This window comes from Nannospalax galili, unplaced genomic scaffold (genome assembly GCF_000622305.1).
Source record: "Nannospalax galili isolate Female #2095 unplaced genomic scaffold, S.galili_v1.0 scaffold264, whole genome shotgun sequence".
NCBI classification, from domain to species: domain Eukaryota; kingdom Metazoa; phylum Chordata; class Mammalia; order Rodentia; family Spalacidae; genus Nannospalax; species Nannospalax galili.
In genome coordinates, this window is record NW_008352391.1 from 2,436,554 (window position 1) to 2,454,428 (window position 17,875).

Here is a 17,875-nt window from a genome sequence, read left to right on the forward strand (position 1 = left end):
CAATTATTGTTGTTTCTCTAACTTCTGCTGTCTGGATAGTTTTGTAAAGGATTGGTCAGTTGATTTGAAGCCTTCAATTTACTGTCTGACATATTCTAACGATTAGGTTGAGGTAACATTGTTTTGAGTTAAAAAAAAACCCACAGACAGGATGCTACATACTTAGAACATTGCTACACAGGTGACCTGTGTAACAATGAAATCAAGGTGTGTTTTTAAATCATTCTGCTATATTTTGTATGCAATTCTATCAGTTTGGGCAAATGTACAGTCAGAAAATCAGCAACATCCTTGACATATATGGGATTTTATAACTTCTAAAGTATCCTTTTATTTTCCTTTGTAGTAAAATATTCAGACCTATCACTAATCTGTAACAAACACTGATACATTTTCTGCCCTTATAGTTTTGTCCTTCCAAAAAGTCATATAATAGAGTAATAAGTACGTAGTCTGCTGAGCTTTGCTTCTTTTACCTCCTATGGTACATTTGAAATTCATCCATACTGCTGTGTGAATCATTAGCACTTTCTTCTTTAGTGCTGAATATTATTCCTTTATATAGATACATGGTTTTTTAATTGTCTGAGTACATGAAAACTCTGTGTATCATTCTCAGGGCTTTGATGATTGTGAAGAAAGCTGCTAAGTCTTTTCAAAGACCATATTTGATATTAAAATAATATTTTAAACGTTTCACCTTTTGATTATTTGTATTTATTTATCATCTTAATAGAATATGTTTTCTCCAGTATCCTTAGGGAGATAATTCATGAATGCATAGTAGCTGGCAATTTCTTACTTACATAGATCTCTATAGTCAACAAGTGTATCTAATTTGATGTTTTATTCCAGGAGGAAAACCATGGAAGGCCTGTCTTTCATGTTTTTATGTGAGATGATATTGCTCTCATGGACCCCAGCAGACAACTGGGAGCTTCGGCCACAGGAAGGAAAAGGGAAGAATTAAGCCAAACTTGAGGTGAAAACAGCTAAACAGTGGTACTTACTGGTTCACTGGAACTAACCTTATATCAAAAATTTGAGATTTAAATTTCTTGGTGACAATTTTAGTTAAGAAGATTGTATGTCTTTCTATATCCTTCCTTCCTTCCTTCTTTCCTTCCTTCCTCCTTCCTTCCTTCCTTCCTCCTTCCTTCCTTCCTTCTTCCTTCCTTCCTTCCTTCCCTCCCTCCTTCCTTCCTTCCTTCCTTCCTTCCTTCCTTCCTTCCTTCCTTCCTTCCCTCCTCTCTCTCACTCACTCTTCCTTTAACCTTCATAGTTTGAAATTTATTGAATGTTAAAATCATATTCATGCCATTGTTTAGCCACAGAATATGTATGGATCACAGTCGATGTTTAATGCTAATCATTTGCAGTTATGACATAGTTTTTATACATAATTTAATTTTTTCATTTAATTGTGTATATGTGTTGTGTCTATGTGTGTGTCTGTGAATGTGAATGCAGGTGTCTGTGGAAGCTGGAGTTGCAGGAGGTTGTGAGCCACCCAACATAGTTGCAGGGAATTGAACTTGGATCCTCTGGAAGAGCAATGCATGCTCTTACTTGCTGAGCTACCTCTTTAGTCTCCTTAGGCACAATTTTTAATCCTATTGAATTTTTGTGGTATTAATTGGGAGAAATCCACAAAGCTTTAAAGAAACTATATTTATAACAATGTGTTTGGTGATCCACAAAGACTTTGAAGGGATGCTCCTTTAACCGTTGCACAATAAGATGAATCTAGGACTTAAAATCAGATAAACTGGAGGGTGCCAGAAGAAGACATTGTAAGGTCTGTGAATATTCCAAACAATTCTCCTAAGCACTAAATGTGGAAACACAATTCTAATAAATCAAGATAAAGTAAGTGGTCAATTAATATGACTTTGAAGAGAGAACACCATCTCTTGCCAAACACTCAGCTATCAAACATTGTTTAGAAGAAGGTTATATCATACTTTACCCTCTTTTCTAATTCACACTGCTTCTGTGCTGCAAGATTTCATGCCATGTATCACTTGCTAATTACTCAGTATATATGTAAATGTTTTGCATTAATTGGCATTATGAAAACTGTAAGAATTATGAACAATGGATGTGGATAACACGCTGCACATCAGAATTTTACTTTTGAAAATGTTAATGAGTTTGCCATTAAAAAATACTGGGAGTGCTAGTCCTAGACTCCATATGCTGTTAAAAGACATCCAGGTGTCTGAGTAACATCATCCCATTCATTTTAATCTCTCCATAGTTAAGCCATCTGGTACAGTTAAGTACCAGAAGCTTTATAATTATTTGGGATTCTGTTCTGTAGAATGCCATTTATTCAACTGGAGGTTAAACTGCTATTACAGATACGTGATTGACAAGTCTGAAAAAGTTTCTGTCTACAGATAGATGTTGATGTGCTTATTAAGAGGCAATCAATGATATTCCTACACACAGTCATCAACTCAGAGGTGTTACAAGTGGGGCAGTGAAAACCTTCAGTTTCATTGAATTTCAGATTTTACACATTTTGGAATATGGCCCTTTTATTGCATATACATTTATATCTTTGGCTAAAAATCACAGCATTTCATATAACTTGTGGTATTGTTACCAGAAAAAGCGAATCAGGGGTTGCGTAAATCTTCAAAAGCTTTTTGAGGTGTTTAGTTCCAATAACTTCAAATAGGATGAAATGTGATCATGGAGACAAGCTGTCAGAGACAGAGCACAGCTGGCACATAAGTATATAGCACAGCATCTTTTGCTTCAGCGTGTTTTTGCTGGCAAGGTCACAGTCAATATTTGATGCCAATCATTTCGCACTTAAGGGATTATCATGGCCAGAGTAGGATTTACCATCCACAAAGTAAATCTTTATGGAGGATGTGAAATGGGCTCTTTAAAGGTTGCAAAGTCAAAGGATGAAGGAAAGGCATTGTCAGGTGCTTGCTTTACTCTATTTCCACCACTCACTTCATTTGTTGGCTCCATGAACTCCTGTTTGCTTCAAGCTTCACAGCTGCATCAGAGAGAAGAAATTCTCAAAATCAGGTGTAGAAGTTTCAAACGTCCATATGTTCTTAAAACACACATTTAATAAACATTTATGGAACCTTTTAATGTGTACATTCCCCAGCATTAAGAAAACAAATAAAAAGCAATAACAGAAAAACGTCCTTAAGGACTCCTCAGGCTACTGATTATTATAAGATATAAACATATTCCACAGTAAAATACTGAGTGTTATAGTGGAGAAAGGCAGTGTGTGTTTGGGGAAGTCTTTGGGAGGATGGACTGATTCTGAATTGGTTGGGAAGAGGTTTTCCAGGTAACACATTTTGAAGTCAGTTATTGAAAAGTGGCCTCATGCCTGTCAGTGGTGATAAGAATCATTTCAGAAAAAACAAAAAGTAGGAACACTGTAGGAAGGTATTAAAAACAGCGAGCTCTGTGATCCTTTTAGAGGGAAGGGCCATTGGAAGTACAGAATGTCAGTGCTTTGCCTGTTGTGATAGAAGGCTGTCTTGCAGGGAAGTAGAAGGTAGCTGACTTCAGCTTCAAGAATCTTATCTAGACGTTTCTTAAAGCATCATGAATGCTTAAATTTAATACTTCATGGAAACATTTAATCAATACAGAAATATTGTAAGCAACATTAGCCACTATTATATTCTTGTGTTGACTCCTGTTATGCTTTCATTTCAGAGCCCAAACTGAACCTTAAAGCTTACAGCTTTTCTATTGGTGAGCCCTGCACTTCAGAGCTTTTAAAACTCAAAATATTCACACCCATATTCCCATTATGTATAAACATTGCCTTCTATTTACATATACTTTAGAGCCACAGCTTGAAATAGTTGCATAATCATCACAGACTTCTTCTGAGACTCACCTATAAGTGAGACTGTGTGCTGCGGTTTGCAAATGTAGAATGTGAGGTTATGATTGTAGCTCCTGTTTCCAAGGACTTGGGTATAGTTGGAACAAAAGAATATTTACATTAAGAATAGCAGCCTACATTTATAAAAGCAAACATACAATTATCTCTATGACAAATGGACAGAATAAATCATATATCCCATTTCAGGGAAGCAGTAATTCATAGAAAGGAGGAAAATAAGAAAGGGTTCTCTGCTGGTTTGAATGAGAATGTCCCCCACAGGATCCAAGTGTTTGGACATTTTGTCCCTAGTTGGTGGCGCTGTTTTGGAAGGTCTTAGAAGGTGTGGCTATCCTGGAGGAAACCCGTAACTGGGGGTGGGCTTAGAGAGTTCTCAAGCCTTGCCAGATCTGGAGCTGCTCTCTCTTGCTTCCTGTGCCTGCTTGAAGATGTAGAGCCTACCTTCTGCTCCACTTCCGGTCACCCCTGCCACAATGCCTCCAGGCCATCTGGACCCTTGCCCCTTTGGAACGGTAAGCTCAAATAAAGTCTTCCTTCTGTAACTTGCTTTGGTTAGTGTTTCTATCACAGCAACAGAAAAGTAACTAATACAGGTTCCAAGAAAGAGCTAGTAAGTAAGACAAGGTTTAGAGAGGAACAGGAGAGTCTAGACATACTTGGTAAAGGAGCTATTTTGAAGGAAGAGGTAGAAAGGAGCATGTATGAATGATGCTTAAGGAACCAGATTTGATCCAGTGGAGAGCTTCTTTAAAAGGGGCATTAAGAGGGCTGCTGAGATGGCTCAGAAGGTAAAAGTGCTTGCTACCAAGCCTGGTGACCTAAGTCTGATCCCAGGGACCCACATAGTGATAGGAGAGAACTGATTCTTGAAAGTTGTCCTCTGACATGGTGTATGCCCTTCCCCTCAAGTAAATAACTGCAATAAAAAGATTGTTAAAACATGCATGAACATTAAAAAGAGCTAGAGCCTACAGTGTAGCAGCCTCTGAATTTTATCCCATACACGATGAAGATAAACAGGAGCTTTGGGGCAGGGTGATGGCATATCCAAAGTGCAGTGTGCAACGGACTGAAGGAAGAGTTTGGATCTAGGAGTCTCAGCAGTGAGGAAGAAGCATAAAGACCATTCAGAATACTGTCTAGGAAACAAAAAGGGCACTAGTATGAAAGGCATTAGAGAGAAGGAGGGGCATCCCTTGTCTGGGCCACCCTTCCTCCCCTTTGTGTGAAATGCAGTTTTTAGTCCCTTTTACTTAGGGTCTGCAGCCTGGTAATATATTCATGATGCTGTTAAGTACCATGCTCATTCTGTTAGGGAAAAATGACTGACTTTTTATTGGGGAGGAGAGGAGGATTTTTTTCTTTTTAATTCAAAGGAATGGCACCACCAGCAGGACTGCAGGCCTTGAATCTCTTTCTTCTAGGATGATTCTCAATTTAGATCATTAGGTCCATTTGTTTGGGGGAAGCAGATGCTCCAAGGAGAATTAATTCACATGAAGGAATGGTTTTGTATAGAAAGCAGCACAGTAAGTTGCAGAAGACATAGTATTAACACATACAAATGACAGTGGCTTTCATTTTCTTTATTTTGTTAAAAGAATTTGAAAACATGTTAGGAAGAGTTGAATCAAACGAGAAAGGTTAATGGAAGACAAAATAAGGGTTCTATAAATTAAGAAGCTAGGAGACAAGAAAGAATACATTATTCAGAATGGATAGATTGGAATGAAAAATGTGACTCTTAGAAAAGACAAGTGCAAGTTTTCAGTTAAGCTAAACACAGGGCATGAGCCATCCATCTCATGGGTAGACACTGCCATAGACCCTCTGGTGACTTGATATTGCTTCAACTTAGGTGATCAATCTTTTGAAAGCACATAATTGATATACCATTCAAAATGTAATGTGAATAATAGGGTTGGGTTAGGATTTTCCTTGGAAGACAAATGTTTATTCATCTAGATCAGGAATTGATAACACACCAGAGAAACTATTCTATCAGGGTATAGCTTGAATGTTACTTACAAAAACACAGGAGAGGGGTTGCTTGCAGGAGTGTGGGTGACTGAAACGCAGATACATCATCAAAAAGCTCACCCCAGGATGGTTAAAGCAAACCCCAAACTGCATCACTGGAGCACCCTGCAGAGCTGCCAGGCAGTTCCAGTAAAGATGGTCATCTCTTCCCAGTGATTGATTACTGCTCTCAACCTTGGAAGGTGCCTTGTGAATCCTGTGACTTTCTGATATTCCAGAGCCTTATAACTATTCAGTTCCTGAGTCTTATAAGAGTTTTCTTCCTCCATACCTTCAATTTGAAGGAAATAGACCTACAAGAGGTTGGAATAAGAATCTACAGAGATCTGTGACATGATGCTTTCATTCTGCCTTGTAAATTCAGTTGCCTGGTAAATTTACAAAACCAGGTAATAGGTGATACAATGGCTTTGACTGTAATCTTATAGAACGGTCTCTCCTTATGTTTTATGCAGGACTCTTCTGTTCATACTGTGCTTTCTTCAGCTTTGGTAACCTGTGCTTAAACAGAAATGTTACATGAAAATCTCCAAAAGCAGTTAATAAGTTAAATCGTAAGATGCCCTGAGTAGTATGATGAAGTCACATCATCTCATGTTCTTCCACCTGAGGCATCCATCATCCCTTTTCATATCAAATCCCCACTATTTATGCTACCTACTCATTAGTCACTTGGTCATTCAGGTATCTGACTGCTACAGTATTGCAGTGCTGGAGTTGGAATAAACCTCATGTAGTAGCTTAATACTGTCACTGCTTAAGTCACCTACCCTACTTTCTGTCAAGGTACAGGCACTGTATTGCTATAACATCTCAGATCACCACAGAAGGATGAGTACAATGTGATTAGCTGAGAGAGACATAGAAAGCTAGAAGGGGCTTGTCCTAGTTTTTTTTCTGTTGCTGTGATAAAACACTCTGACAAAAAGCAACCTCAAGGGTTTGTTTGACTTATACTTCCAGATCACAGTGTAGCATTGAGGGAAATCAATGCAGGGACCAAAGCAGGAACATTGGAGGAATGCTGCTAGCTGGCTCGCTCTCTGGCTCATTCTCTGATTTGCTGTCTTAGGAGTATTCTCAGCTAGCTTTCTTATACAGCCCAGGACTACCTGTCTAGGGATGGTGCTTCCTGTTGCATGCTGGGCCCTCCTGCATCAATTAATAAGACAACCCCTTGCCGCCCCCCCCCCAGACATGCCCACAGGTCAATCTGATCTAGGAAATACCTCAATCCATGCTTTTTTCTCAGATGTCTAGGGTATCAGGTTGGCAATTAAAGCCTAACTAGTATGGAAAATCTCACCCATATAATACTCAACATTATTGTTCTGGTTCATTATTTTTGATTATTTATTGTGCCTAATTTATAAGTTAAACTCTATCAAAAGTGTCTAGGTATAGGAGAAAGGCTGGCATGCTGAAGGTTTGGCACACCTCATGGTTTCAGGCATTCCCTGGAGGTCTTGGGGCATCTTCTTCAAGGATAAGGGGCAACTACTATATGTTCCTAATGAAAGTGTCTAGGTGATAACTCTAATGTTTAGGCCCAGGGCTTATTGTTCATTTTTCTCAAGAAAAACTTTGTAGACCATGGTAGTCAGGGAAGTGGACATACATGTTTCTTTGTTAGCATGCATAGCAAAAAGAGTCTTTGAAGATGTAATTGAGTTAAGGGTCTTGTAGTAATGAGATTATCCTGGATTATCTGAATGTGGGCCTTCAATTGTGGAAGAAGCAGGCAGTAGAAATGTCTGAATGGCTCAGGAGCAAGAAAGACTTAACTGGCCATTGCTAGCTTCAAAGATGGAAGCAGACCAGGAATGAGGAAAGAGGCAACTCCAACAGCCAGAAAGGGATAACAGACTGTCTCCAAACCTGCAGAAAGAATGCAACACTATGTACATTTGGATTCTATCCTAGGAGATTCATTTTGAAATGATGAACCCTAGAACTGTAAGACAATACTCTAAGTCTGAGTTTTACTCCAGCAAGTCTGTGGTCATTTCTTTTTTTTTTTTTTTTTTTTGAGACAGGGTCTCCCTGTAGCCCCAGATGGCCTGGAACTTGATGTGTAGACCAGGCTGTGCTTGAACTCACAGAGATCCGCCTGACTCTGCCTCCTGAGTGCTGGGATCAAAGGTGTGCACCACCACGCCCAGCTTGGGGTCATTTTTTATAGAAACGTGGGAAACTAATGGCATGATTGTTTGACTCTCTGGTTGTTTAATCACGTATCAGCTTTTGGTTGCCTACTATTTTAGGTTTTAATTTGAATATCTCTCTATAAATGGGTAATGGGCTCTTTAAAGCCCATATGTTGGGCATGAATTCTTATTCTAAAGTTATCAGTATGTGCCCAGCAACAAATTACTTAACCTCTTGTAGTTTCAATTTTATCATTGAAAATTAAAGTTGTAAAAATTACCATTGGGGAATTTTGTGAGTATTAGCAATAATAATTTTTTTCCAGAAAAATTCGATGACTTGTAGACTCATTATAGTTATTTGAACCCATTTATTGCTGTTGATTTTGCTATAAGTAGACATATTTCAACTCAATAAAAAATTAGACCAGTTTATAAAACATAAGATCTTAAAAACCTATAATTATGGCATCAGCTTTTGGAGGAATTATTGGGGAACAAGTTGAATTAGAACTTAATTGATTGATGACAATATGTTAGACAGTTCTCAGTTGTTTGGGGAGCTATGTATTGGCAATAATGTTCTATATTGTTATGTTGGCATGTGGTTTCAGACTTTTAGTCGATGATCTCTTTCACCTGTTGCTTTGACACCATACCTCGTGGTGGGAGAGCATGTGGTTGTACAGGTCTGCTCATGCATGGCAGGTAGAAAGGAGAGAGGGAGGGAGAAAGAGAGAGAGAGAGAGAATACAGACCAGGTTCTTCATATTTCCCTTCTACACACAGGCCACTGGGGGAACATTCAAGATCCAAATTGCACTGCATCTCCTGGGAGAGAGCTCATGCATATGAGTGTTCTATGATGCACGCAATTAGATGTGTGGAAAGGGCTTCGAGCTAGTGATCTGAATATTTGAATTCTGTATCAAACTTTTAGGTGTAAAAGTTATGTTATTTACTTAATTTATGAATAAAAATGAGAGCATTTACTGGATATTCAGAAAAACTGAAATACTATATGCAAAATCATATCTACAGCAAAGAGCTTGGTAATAGAATGTGCTGAGGAAAATATTATTTTCTGCTATCTTTAAAGATTGGACATATAGTTTTTCTGACTCCTCACTGCTCCTTCTTGGGACAAGCACCCACAGAACTCCAAGTAAATATTTGTTACCATAGAGAATTAATTGTTTAACAAAGATAATGAAATAAGTTGAGTGAATTACTATTAAATATATGTTAAAATTTATAAAGAAATGAGGGAAAACCTACATTTTATCCACATTTAATCATGATGTGGTAAGTGTCAGAAATATTTTATAATTCTGATATATTTTTGCTCAAAATGCCCTTCAACACAGAAAATTCACATATAGCCTAGCCTACAAATATATTTAGAAAACGTGCTATTTTATTTAACCTTTAAAAGTAATTATATTGGATAAATATTGAAAACGAAACTTCAGGTAAAGAAGCAGAAAGATGAAGGCATTCAATTTCAAAACATGATTCAGAGTGGCTCCATAATTGGTTTCTACTGTACCATGAGGCAGATTTCCATTACTGTTTCAAAATACTTGAGACAGTCAACTTGTAAGAAGGAGGGAAGATTTGTTTTAGCTCATGGTTTCAGAGGCTTAGGTTCATGTTTTCTTGGCCCTGGCTCTCTGTGTCTGCAATGGGGCAGATTATCATATGGGAGCATTTTTTAGTGGTGCTGATTACCTAGTAGCAAGCAAGAAAGATCGAGATGAATAAGTCAGAGGGCTAAACTCCCCTTCAAGGGTCTGAACCCAATGACCTAACTTCCTATCGGTAGGCATTCCCTACTATATCGCCACCACCTCCACATAGCGCCACAGATCTGTCACCAAACCTTTAAAGCACGGGTTTTTAGGAGGCATTCAAGCTTTGGATGTAGCACACCTCCATTTCCTCCCCAGTGAAAGCCAACCTATAATGGTGTTGTTGGTGAAACTGAAGCTCTTTTCTTTTAAGTGCAATTTCATGTTTAAAACTTTCTAATGGAGCTGGCAAGATGACTCAGTGGGTGAAGGAGCTTGCCATTAAGCCTTGTGGCCTGACTTTGATATTTGTACTCACATAATAGAAGGAAAGACCTGACTCCTGCAAGTTGTCTTCTAACCTCCACATGCATGCCTTGGTGTGTACTCAATATGTGTACATGTAAATGTGTACATGTGCACGCCATGCATACAATGAATAAATAAATTAAAAAATAAAAATTCTAATGTCTTCTATTACCTTTGGAGTAAAAACCAGTTTCCCTCTTGGCATTCAATGTCTCTGCATATAGACCCCTATTAATCTTCTTAGTCATATTTACTTTCATTCAATTGTGAAATGGGCATATGGTAGTATAGTCCTCTCTCTACAGCTGCAGGGTTCATATCTATAGATTCATATTAACACCATGTTGCATTAAATGTGGGCATGTTTTCTTTACACCATTTTTCTCCAAATAGTACAATATAGCAACTAGATGCACAGCAGTTCTATGCATGCATAGCAGTTCCATTGTACTTGGTGTCATAAGTAATTCAGATATGAATATAATCCTATGGGAAGACACAGGGAGGCTATATACAAATGGGGCACACTAGCTCATTTAATATAAGGGACTTAAGTATCCATGGTAAGTCCTCAAGCTAATCTTTGGGGATACTGGACAGTGATCATAGATCCAGCCAGCAGTAGAGGGACCTCCTTCTCCAGTTGAGAAATGTCTTTTTTTTGTGATATTTATCATGTGGATTTCCCTACTTGGAATATTTATGTTTTTTTTTCTTCAAAGTCTGTTTACTTTTAAAACTTATAACTTTCATATTTTTTTCTTCAAAGTCTGTTTACTTTTAAAACATAACTTTCATTTCTTGGAAACTTTTTCTGATTACATTAAGATGGGGTTATTCCTAATTTTTAGTTTCATAAAATTCTTTACATCTATTTTGTAGAAATCATCATATTCTGCCTTAAATTATGTGTGTTAGTAATTTTATCTCACTTACCACTCCTATCTTATTTGTATCCCCTTTAGCATATGGTACATACTCTCACAGACTTAGTCTGATCATTTCAGGACATATTGAATATATCAAAGTGCTCACTATATAAATAAGAGTGTAAATGTAAGATTGACAGGAAGCTTGGAAGTTTCATGGCTCTGACCAAGTGACCCCTATTGTGCATTACATGCTCATTCTCCTTTCTTGTAGAGATGGCTGGCAAGAGTCCTAAACAAGTCACTCTAGAACAATGAGCCAGAAGAAGTGCTCAACCTGGTCAGGTGCCGTTCCTTCCTTATACAGGTCATGGACAATGAATGATTGACTCAGATGTCAATGGCTCAAAATGGAGACAGGTTTATGGTGTAATCCATGATTCAGAGTCCTCTGAATTTAGCTTGCAATGACTCTCAGCTCCAGTCTTGATATTCTTGCATCACTCTCCTCCATCCCATGGTCCTTCTGCCACATCCTTTCTCTGGAGAAGGTTTTCTCAATGGTTCATGTGCATCTGTCTGCATCAATCAGCTCTCAGATTAATCAGCCTAAAACAAGGCTCATTTTCCTTTTAGGACATCACGTGTTGATGTGCGTCTATGGCTGGTCTATATGGCTGCATTAGGGTTGGAAAACCATCTCTCTGTATATCTGAGGCAGCTTTCTGATTTGTGAAAAATTAGGAGGACCTTGAAGGGGTGCCCATAGTACACCAAGTAAAGCAGCATGAAAAGAATGCTCTGAACCTAGAAAACGTGATTTCCCATGTCAGCTGATTCGTCCTGGTTTTTTTGTTTGTTTGTTTGTTTTTGGCCTACTAGCTTCCTTTATAGCTATAAACACTTTCTCTGGGCTGGTCAGTTTTCTCTCAGATACTAGATTCTTGAAAACATAGTATAAGATATTACCAGAGTCTTCTCCTACTGTTCACACAGGACTCATCTGCACTCAGAGGTGCAGGACTTGAAAGTATTCACCCTTGTATCTCTAGGATTTGGTGTTCTGCTCAGTGAGTACAAATTCAGTAAATAGTTCATCAAGAAGCAAGGGATAGGGAATGACACTGGAAGTACAGGTCAGAGCCACACTAAAGGATCATGTATTTGAGACTAAAGGTGAATTAATCCGGTAAACACGTACAGAATTTGAGGCAGCCTAGTCAGTGCAGTGTGAATGCTGAACTACAGAGAGGGTAAGCTGGTGCTATCAAAACTAATAACAATTAGCTGTTATGTTTTGAGTCTGTACTATGTTAGAAAATATAGAAATAGCTTTCCAAAACTAATGTTACTTAATCAACATAGCAACACTCTAAAATAATTAAAATTTTCCTCCTAAATTTAATAGACAATCAAAAACGAGTTTTGAAAGTTTGTTAAATTTTCCCAAGTCATGTAGACATTAATTTCATTGTCAGAAATGAAAGCAAGTATTACATGATCTGAAACTGAGGTTCTGAAATTAAAGCATGTAGGAAATTGAGAGCTAACCTCATAACTGAGTTGTGGCTTTCAAACCAACCCAGTCTGGAGTCAGTTAGAAATTCATTTGTAAGGGTGTTAGTTTTGTGTATTTGAACTAGATAATCAAACTAGTTCATACATCAACAAACTAAAACCTCGCACATGTAAAACCTACATAAATTTCAAACTTCAGCATCTATGAATAAACTTTTAGTGAAACATCTTCACGTTTATTCATTTATGTATTTATTTACATGTTACCTATAATCCCTATAGTCCCCTTTTCTTCATAAAAGCTCATTTGGGCAGTTGCACTAAGTGACTAAATAGCCTGAAAAGGCTAAACTGTTGGCCATCAGATGTTTTCAGCAAATGATCATGATGGTGTGATAGACGTATATGATCCTTTCTGCACAGCAGAGGAGTCTTGACAGTGGCAGCAGTGACTTTGACAATGGCTTTAGCATAGGCAGTTTTGTACAGAGTTTCTCCTGTGGAAGTACCTTCCTGGCATCAAGCACAGAAACACTTAGCCCTAAGGCCCCACATATGGTGAATGCTACAACCATTTCCAGCTCTTCAGTCTTCAGTCACTGGCCGCTTTATCTTTCTAATATTCACAATATACTTTATAATTCCTAGTAACTTCCCACATTTCCAAATTCCCTGTGACTTTTATGATTTTCTTTTCACTTTCTCTCCAGGAAACATGAAAAGGAATTACACCTGAGCTTTTATCATCTGATACTATTGCTTTTTATTTCTTAGTAGGTCTAATATCTTTACACCCATCTGTCAACTCTAAGGGTTAAAACCACCAGTCTTCCTTACCCCCAGAAAACCCTATACACTGCCAAAATGAAAAGGCATAGGGTTAAAAATCATCAAAAATATATTCAACTCAGGGTACGGTCATACAGCAACCGTCATTGAGGAAGAACTTTGAAAATGAACTTCAATAAAGCTCACTAGTTCATCCTGAGCTCTACAATACAGCCTGTCATGGTAACTCTCATTTATGGTTAAATGCAGCAGTCCTTAAAGTATTGAAAACAGTGATACAATGTACCAGTTATGGTGGTGCACACCAATAATCTCAGCACTCAGGAGGCTAAGGCAGGAGGACGGCTGTAAGTGTGAGGCCAGCCAGAGCTACACAGAAAGACCCTGCCTCGAACAAACCAACAAGCCTACCTACCTAAACAGAATTTCACAAGTATACTGGAAATTTGGAACTATCATGCAATAAAATCTTAAATATTTCTATATTCCTTCTACCAATCAGACTTAAGTATCTACTGTGGACCAACAGCATTTCTTGGCACAGAAATGCAGCAAAGAACAAACAGATTAGGTCCTGATTATAAATTCTTTCCATTATTGTGCTTGAGCAAGACAATTCAAAAAATAACTATATAACATAGAATTTCATTAATTAACTGTCAGATGTTAATGTTGAATAGTATATGTATCTTTTATGCATGTATCTTCATTAATATGAATTACTTATTAACTAGCTAATAAATGATAGCTAAAAATGAAATCAGAAGGATGAAGAGTAATGGGGATATTATTTTAAACACGGCAAACAAGTTTCTTTCCAAGAAGACAAGAAGTTTTTGGATAGTTGAATAATATGATTCATCAGTGGTTTCAATTTCTGAGAGAAAAAGAATTGTAAGTGAAGGAAATGCTCTGCAATGAGACATTTCAAATGAAGGGCTGGGGGAGACCTAAGTATTTCACATAGTACCTTGAAAGCCTTGGTAGGGATGAAATAGTGTTTTCATTTACATCACTATGTTTGTGAGATGATGACAGTTTAATCCAGACCTTCATGCATGCTGGGCAAGTACTTTGTCAGCCACCCCCCAAGCCCTGGGATTAAACTATGTTTATCAGTAGGTAACTAATGACTTGAAAAGATATTACCAGCAAGGAGTGATTCTGTAGTTTAGGCTTTTTTACCTCTGGGCAAGTGGGTGAATGATGGTGTCGTTATAAAGCTTGGTGAGTTGATGGAAAATGTCATGTGAGAAGCATGTTCATTGGGAGTGCTCATTGAAACTTTGCTATTCACATGGGAATCCAAGGTGCTTTTGATGTTCTGGAGATGTTAGATACTCAGTTGGATTCTTGGTTCTGGCATCACGGGAGAGTGAAACTGTGCCTTGCATCCAGGAGTGAGCACAGAGCAGGTTCTGAAAGTGCTCTAAATGCAATCACATAAAGAGTGAGTGTAGAGAAGGCAGAATAAAGAACTCTAATGATGAAATGTCAGAAAAGGAGAAGATGAGACCCTGTAGGGATGATGGGATGACAGGAAAGGAACAAGGGGCATGTTTAGTCCTATAAACCAAGGGAAGAAGCAGTGTCTTCAAAATAAGCAATGAAGTACTTACAAACAACTAGACATACTATCTACTTCTTTAGGAGACTATTTAGGGACAAGTAACTTTACAACCAGCAGATACACAGCAGCATATCTTTACTTAATTTGGCTTTAACAATGCCTTGGAAGACTATTCAAATTTTTTATTGTTGCCCAATTTTTAGAGAATAGAGTGTTCCAAAAATTACTAGGGGCTCCAGAAAAGTTAATTTTGGTTGAGTGTGGTGGCACACATCTTTAATTCCATCACCCAGGAGGCAGATGCAGACAGATCTTTGTGAGACTGAGGCTACCCTGGTCTACATAGTGAGTTTAGGACTACAGGGAGATCCTGTGTCAACAAAACAAAACAAAAGTTAATACTGTGACTGAGGAATGATGAGATTAGACAGTATTTGGTCATGGACCCAGACTCCTTCTTCACACATGACAGTTTACATGTGTGGCCACTCAGAGCAGTGTACCCCACTGTACACTGCAAACATACTTTATATACTGACATTACATGTCAATCATGAAATCTCTGTTGAACTCTGGTAAGTTTGGCTGCATCAAATGGGAAATTTCTTTGGCCTACACTAGGAAGTCTGTTACATAAAATGGAGCATGTGTCAGCATCTTGAACAGTTCTACAAAAAGCCAGGAAAGATTGTTTTAAAAAGTGCAAGCTAGCGAGAGTGCTTTGAGTGTCCTCTGTCAAACATCCTATTCTCCTGAACTTACCCCAAGAAGAGGAAAATCATAAGGCACAAGTTTTATTTCCTGGTTCCTTGCATAAAGTTCATCTATATGGAGACAAAATAGAAAAATGAGTTATGCCCAAGGTTTCTTCCCAGACTGAGTAAGTCTGTGCCTCTTGGCACTCTGGACTTGGGCTCCTTCTTACTCTGACATGGACACAAAAGCATTTATTCCCTCTGGATGGCAGATGAGCAGTGAGAACTGGGAGAGATACTGGGATCATCATCTGATATGTTCATCCTACCATGCTTTGTCTCCTGCTCAGAACTTCATGCATTTGGTCTGCCACTGCACTGCATGTACATTTGTAGGTACAAATTGTCCAAGATATGCTGTGCTACATTCCTAGCAAGCCCATATCTCTGTTTCTGTTTGTTCCTATGGATCTTACTTTCCTACTCCCTGAAACACGAAAGGAAGGAGATTTAAGGTCATGTATTTTCATTCTCCCTCTTCATTCATGATTGTCTCTTTCTCCTCCACCTATCACAAGGCTAAGTATCTGACTTCTGAAAGATGCCGTTCAGCTTCCTTCTTCCCTGCTCTATTGACTTCTTCCCTGTAGGATACTCTGCATTTCCTGTACTGCACTTCAAACAGTTTAGCTTAATAATAGAAAATCTAGAAGATGGGGCAGGGAAGCACGGCATTTTAATTTTTAAACTCTATGTACCATAGGACAACTTTCAGGAATTGGTTCTTTCTACATGCTTTACAATAAGCACTTTCACATGTTGAACTATTTTTCCAGACCAAGCATGGCATTTTATTTGGAAAACAAAGAAGTGAACTCTTTTTAAAAGTGGATTCATATAAGCAACTGCCTTGTAGGTTCAGGAAACACAGCTTCTTTGTATTCATCCATCACTTCTGGCTCTTACAATTTTTCCTTCCTCTTTTCCACAATGATCTCTAAGCCTTGGAGGGCAAGGTGTTAAGTAGGAGTCCCATTTATGATTGAGAATTCTGCAATATATTATTCTCTATACATTGACCAGTTGTGAAGTTTCTGTGTTAATTGCCAAAGGATGCAAGAAGAAACATTTTTGGTGAGAGGTAAGAGATGCATTAATCTATGGTTATAGTAGTAAAACATTAGGAGTCTGTTTAATACTATGCCTATTTAGTAGACTAGTATCTGCAGTTTCCCTATATGACCTGTGACCTGTCTAATCACAGGTTCTTGGCCCAGATAACAGTGCCATATTTGGGTTCCATCTTGTAAGGCAGATCTTAAATTCAATTAGAAAGCCATTGGTTACTCCCTTAACATTCATGCCACTATTGCATCAGTGGCCATTCTTTTTTTGCCGGGTTAGTTGTTATTGTAGCTTCCAGAGTTCTCAGCTGCATAAAGTTGATGGTTACTTTTTTCTTCTGGTAGCATGCATAGTACCTTCCAGTACTATGAAAATAGCCAGTAGAGATGAAGTTTTGAATTCAGTACCAGCTTGATTTCTCCATGTTTCTTCTAAAACTCATATATGTAGCAATAGTCTTACCATAAAGTAACCAAGAGCAATGACAATAGCCAGTATTGTTTAGGGTTTATGGAACGCCCCTGGTCAACAGCTCCAAAAGAGGGAATCCATTCCTGGCAATGGGCTTTCTATTTGTTATACCTGTGATTTCTAGTAAGGAGTTGGCCCCACATTATATGGTAACTCCAGTTCAATTCTTTTTATATTGTGTATGTATATATTTTTAGAGCCTTCTATAGTAGGAGGTTTCCTTGTGACTTTCTCAAAAGGCCTCTAGTATTATTTATACCTCCCTCTACTCCCTCCTTTTCTCTGTTCTCCTATCCCCACCCCATTACCCCTTCCTATTTTACAATTCCCCTTTCCCCCTAGGACTGCATTCTAATTCCCCTTCCATGAAGCTCCCCTCCCCACCATGGCCCCCCATATTAATTTTCTGACCTCTATGGATTTGCACATTGAAAAGCACAGATCGAAAGTTTTGAAGCTCACATAACTTATGAGAGGATATGCAACATTTGTCTTTTGGAGCCTGGGTTAAGTAAATAGATACTTATCAAAGTGCAAGAGACATACAGAACACCAAGTAAACACAGCCAGAAAAGAAACTATTCCATGTCATATAATTGTGAAAACATTAAGTGTATTGAACAAAGAAAAGGTACTGAAAGCTTCAAGAGA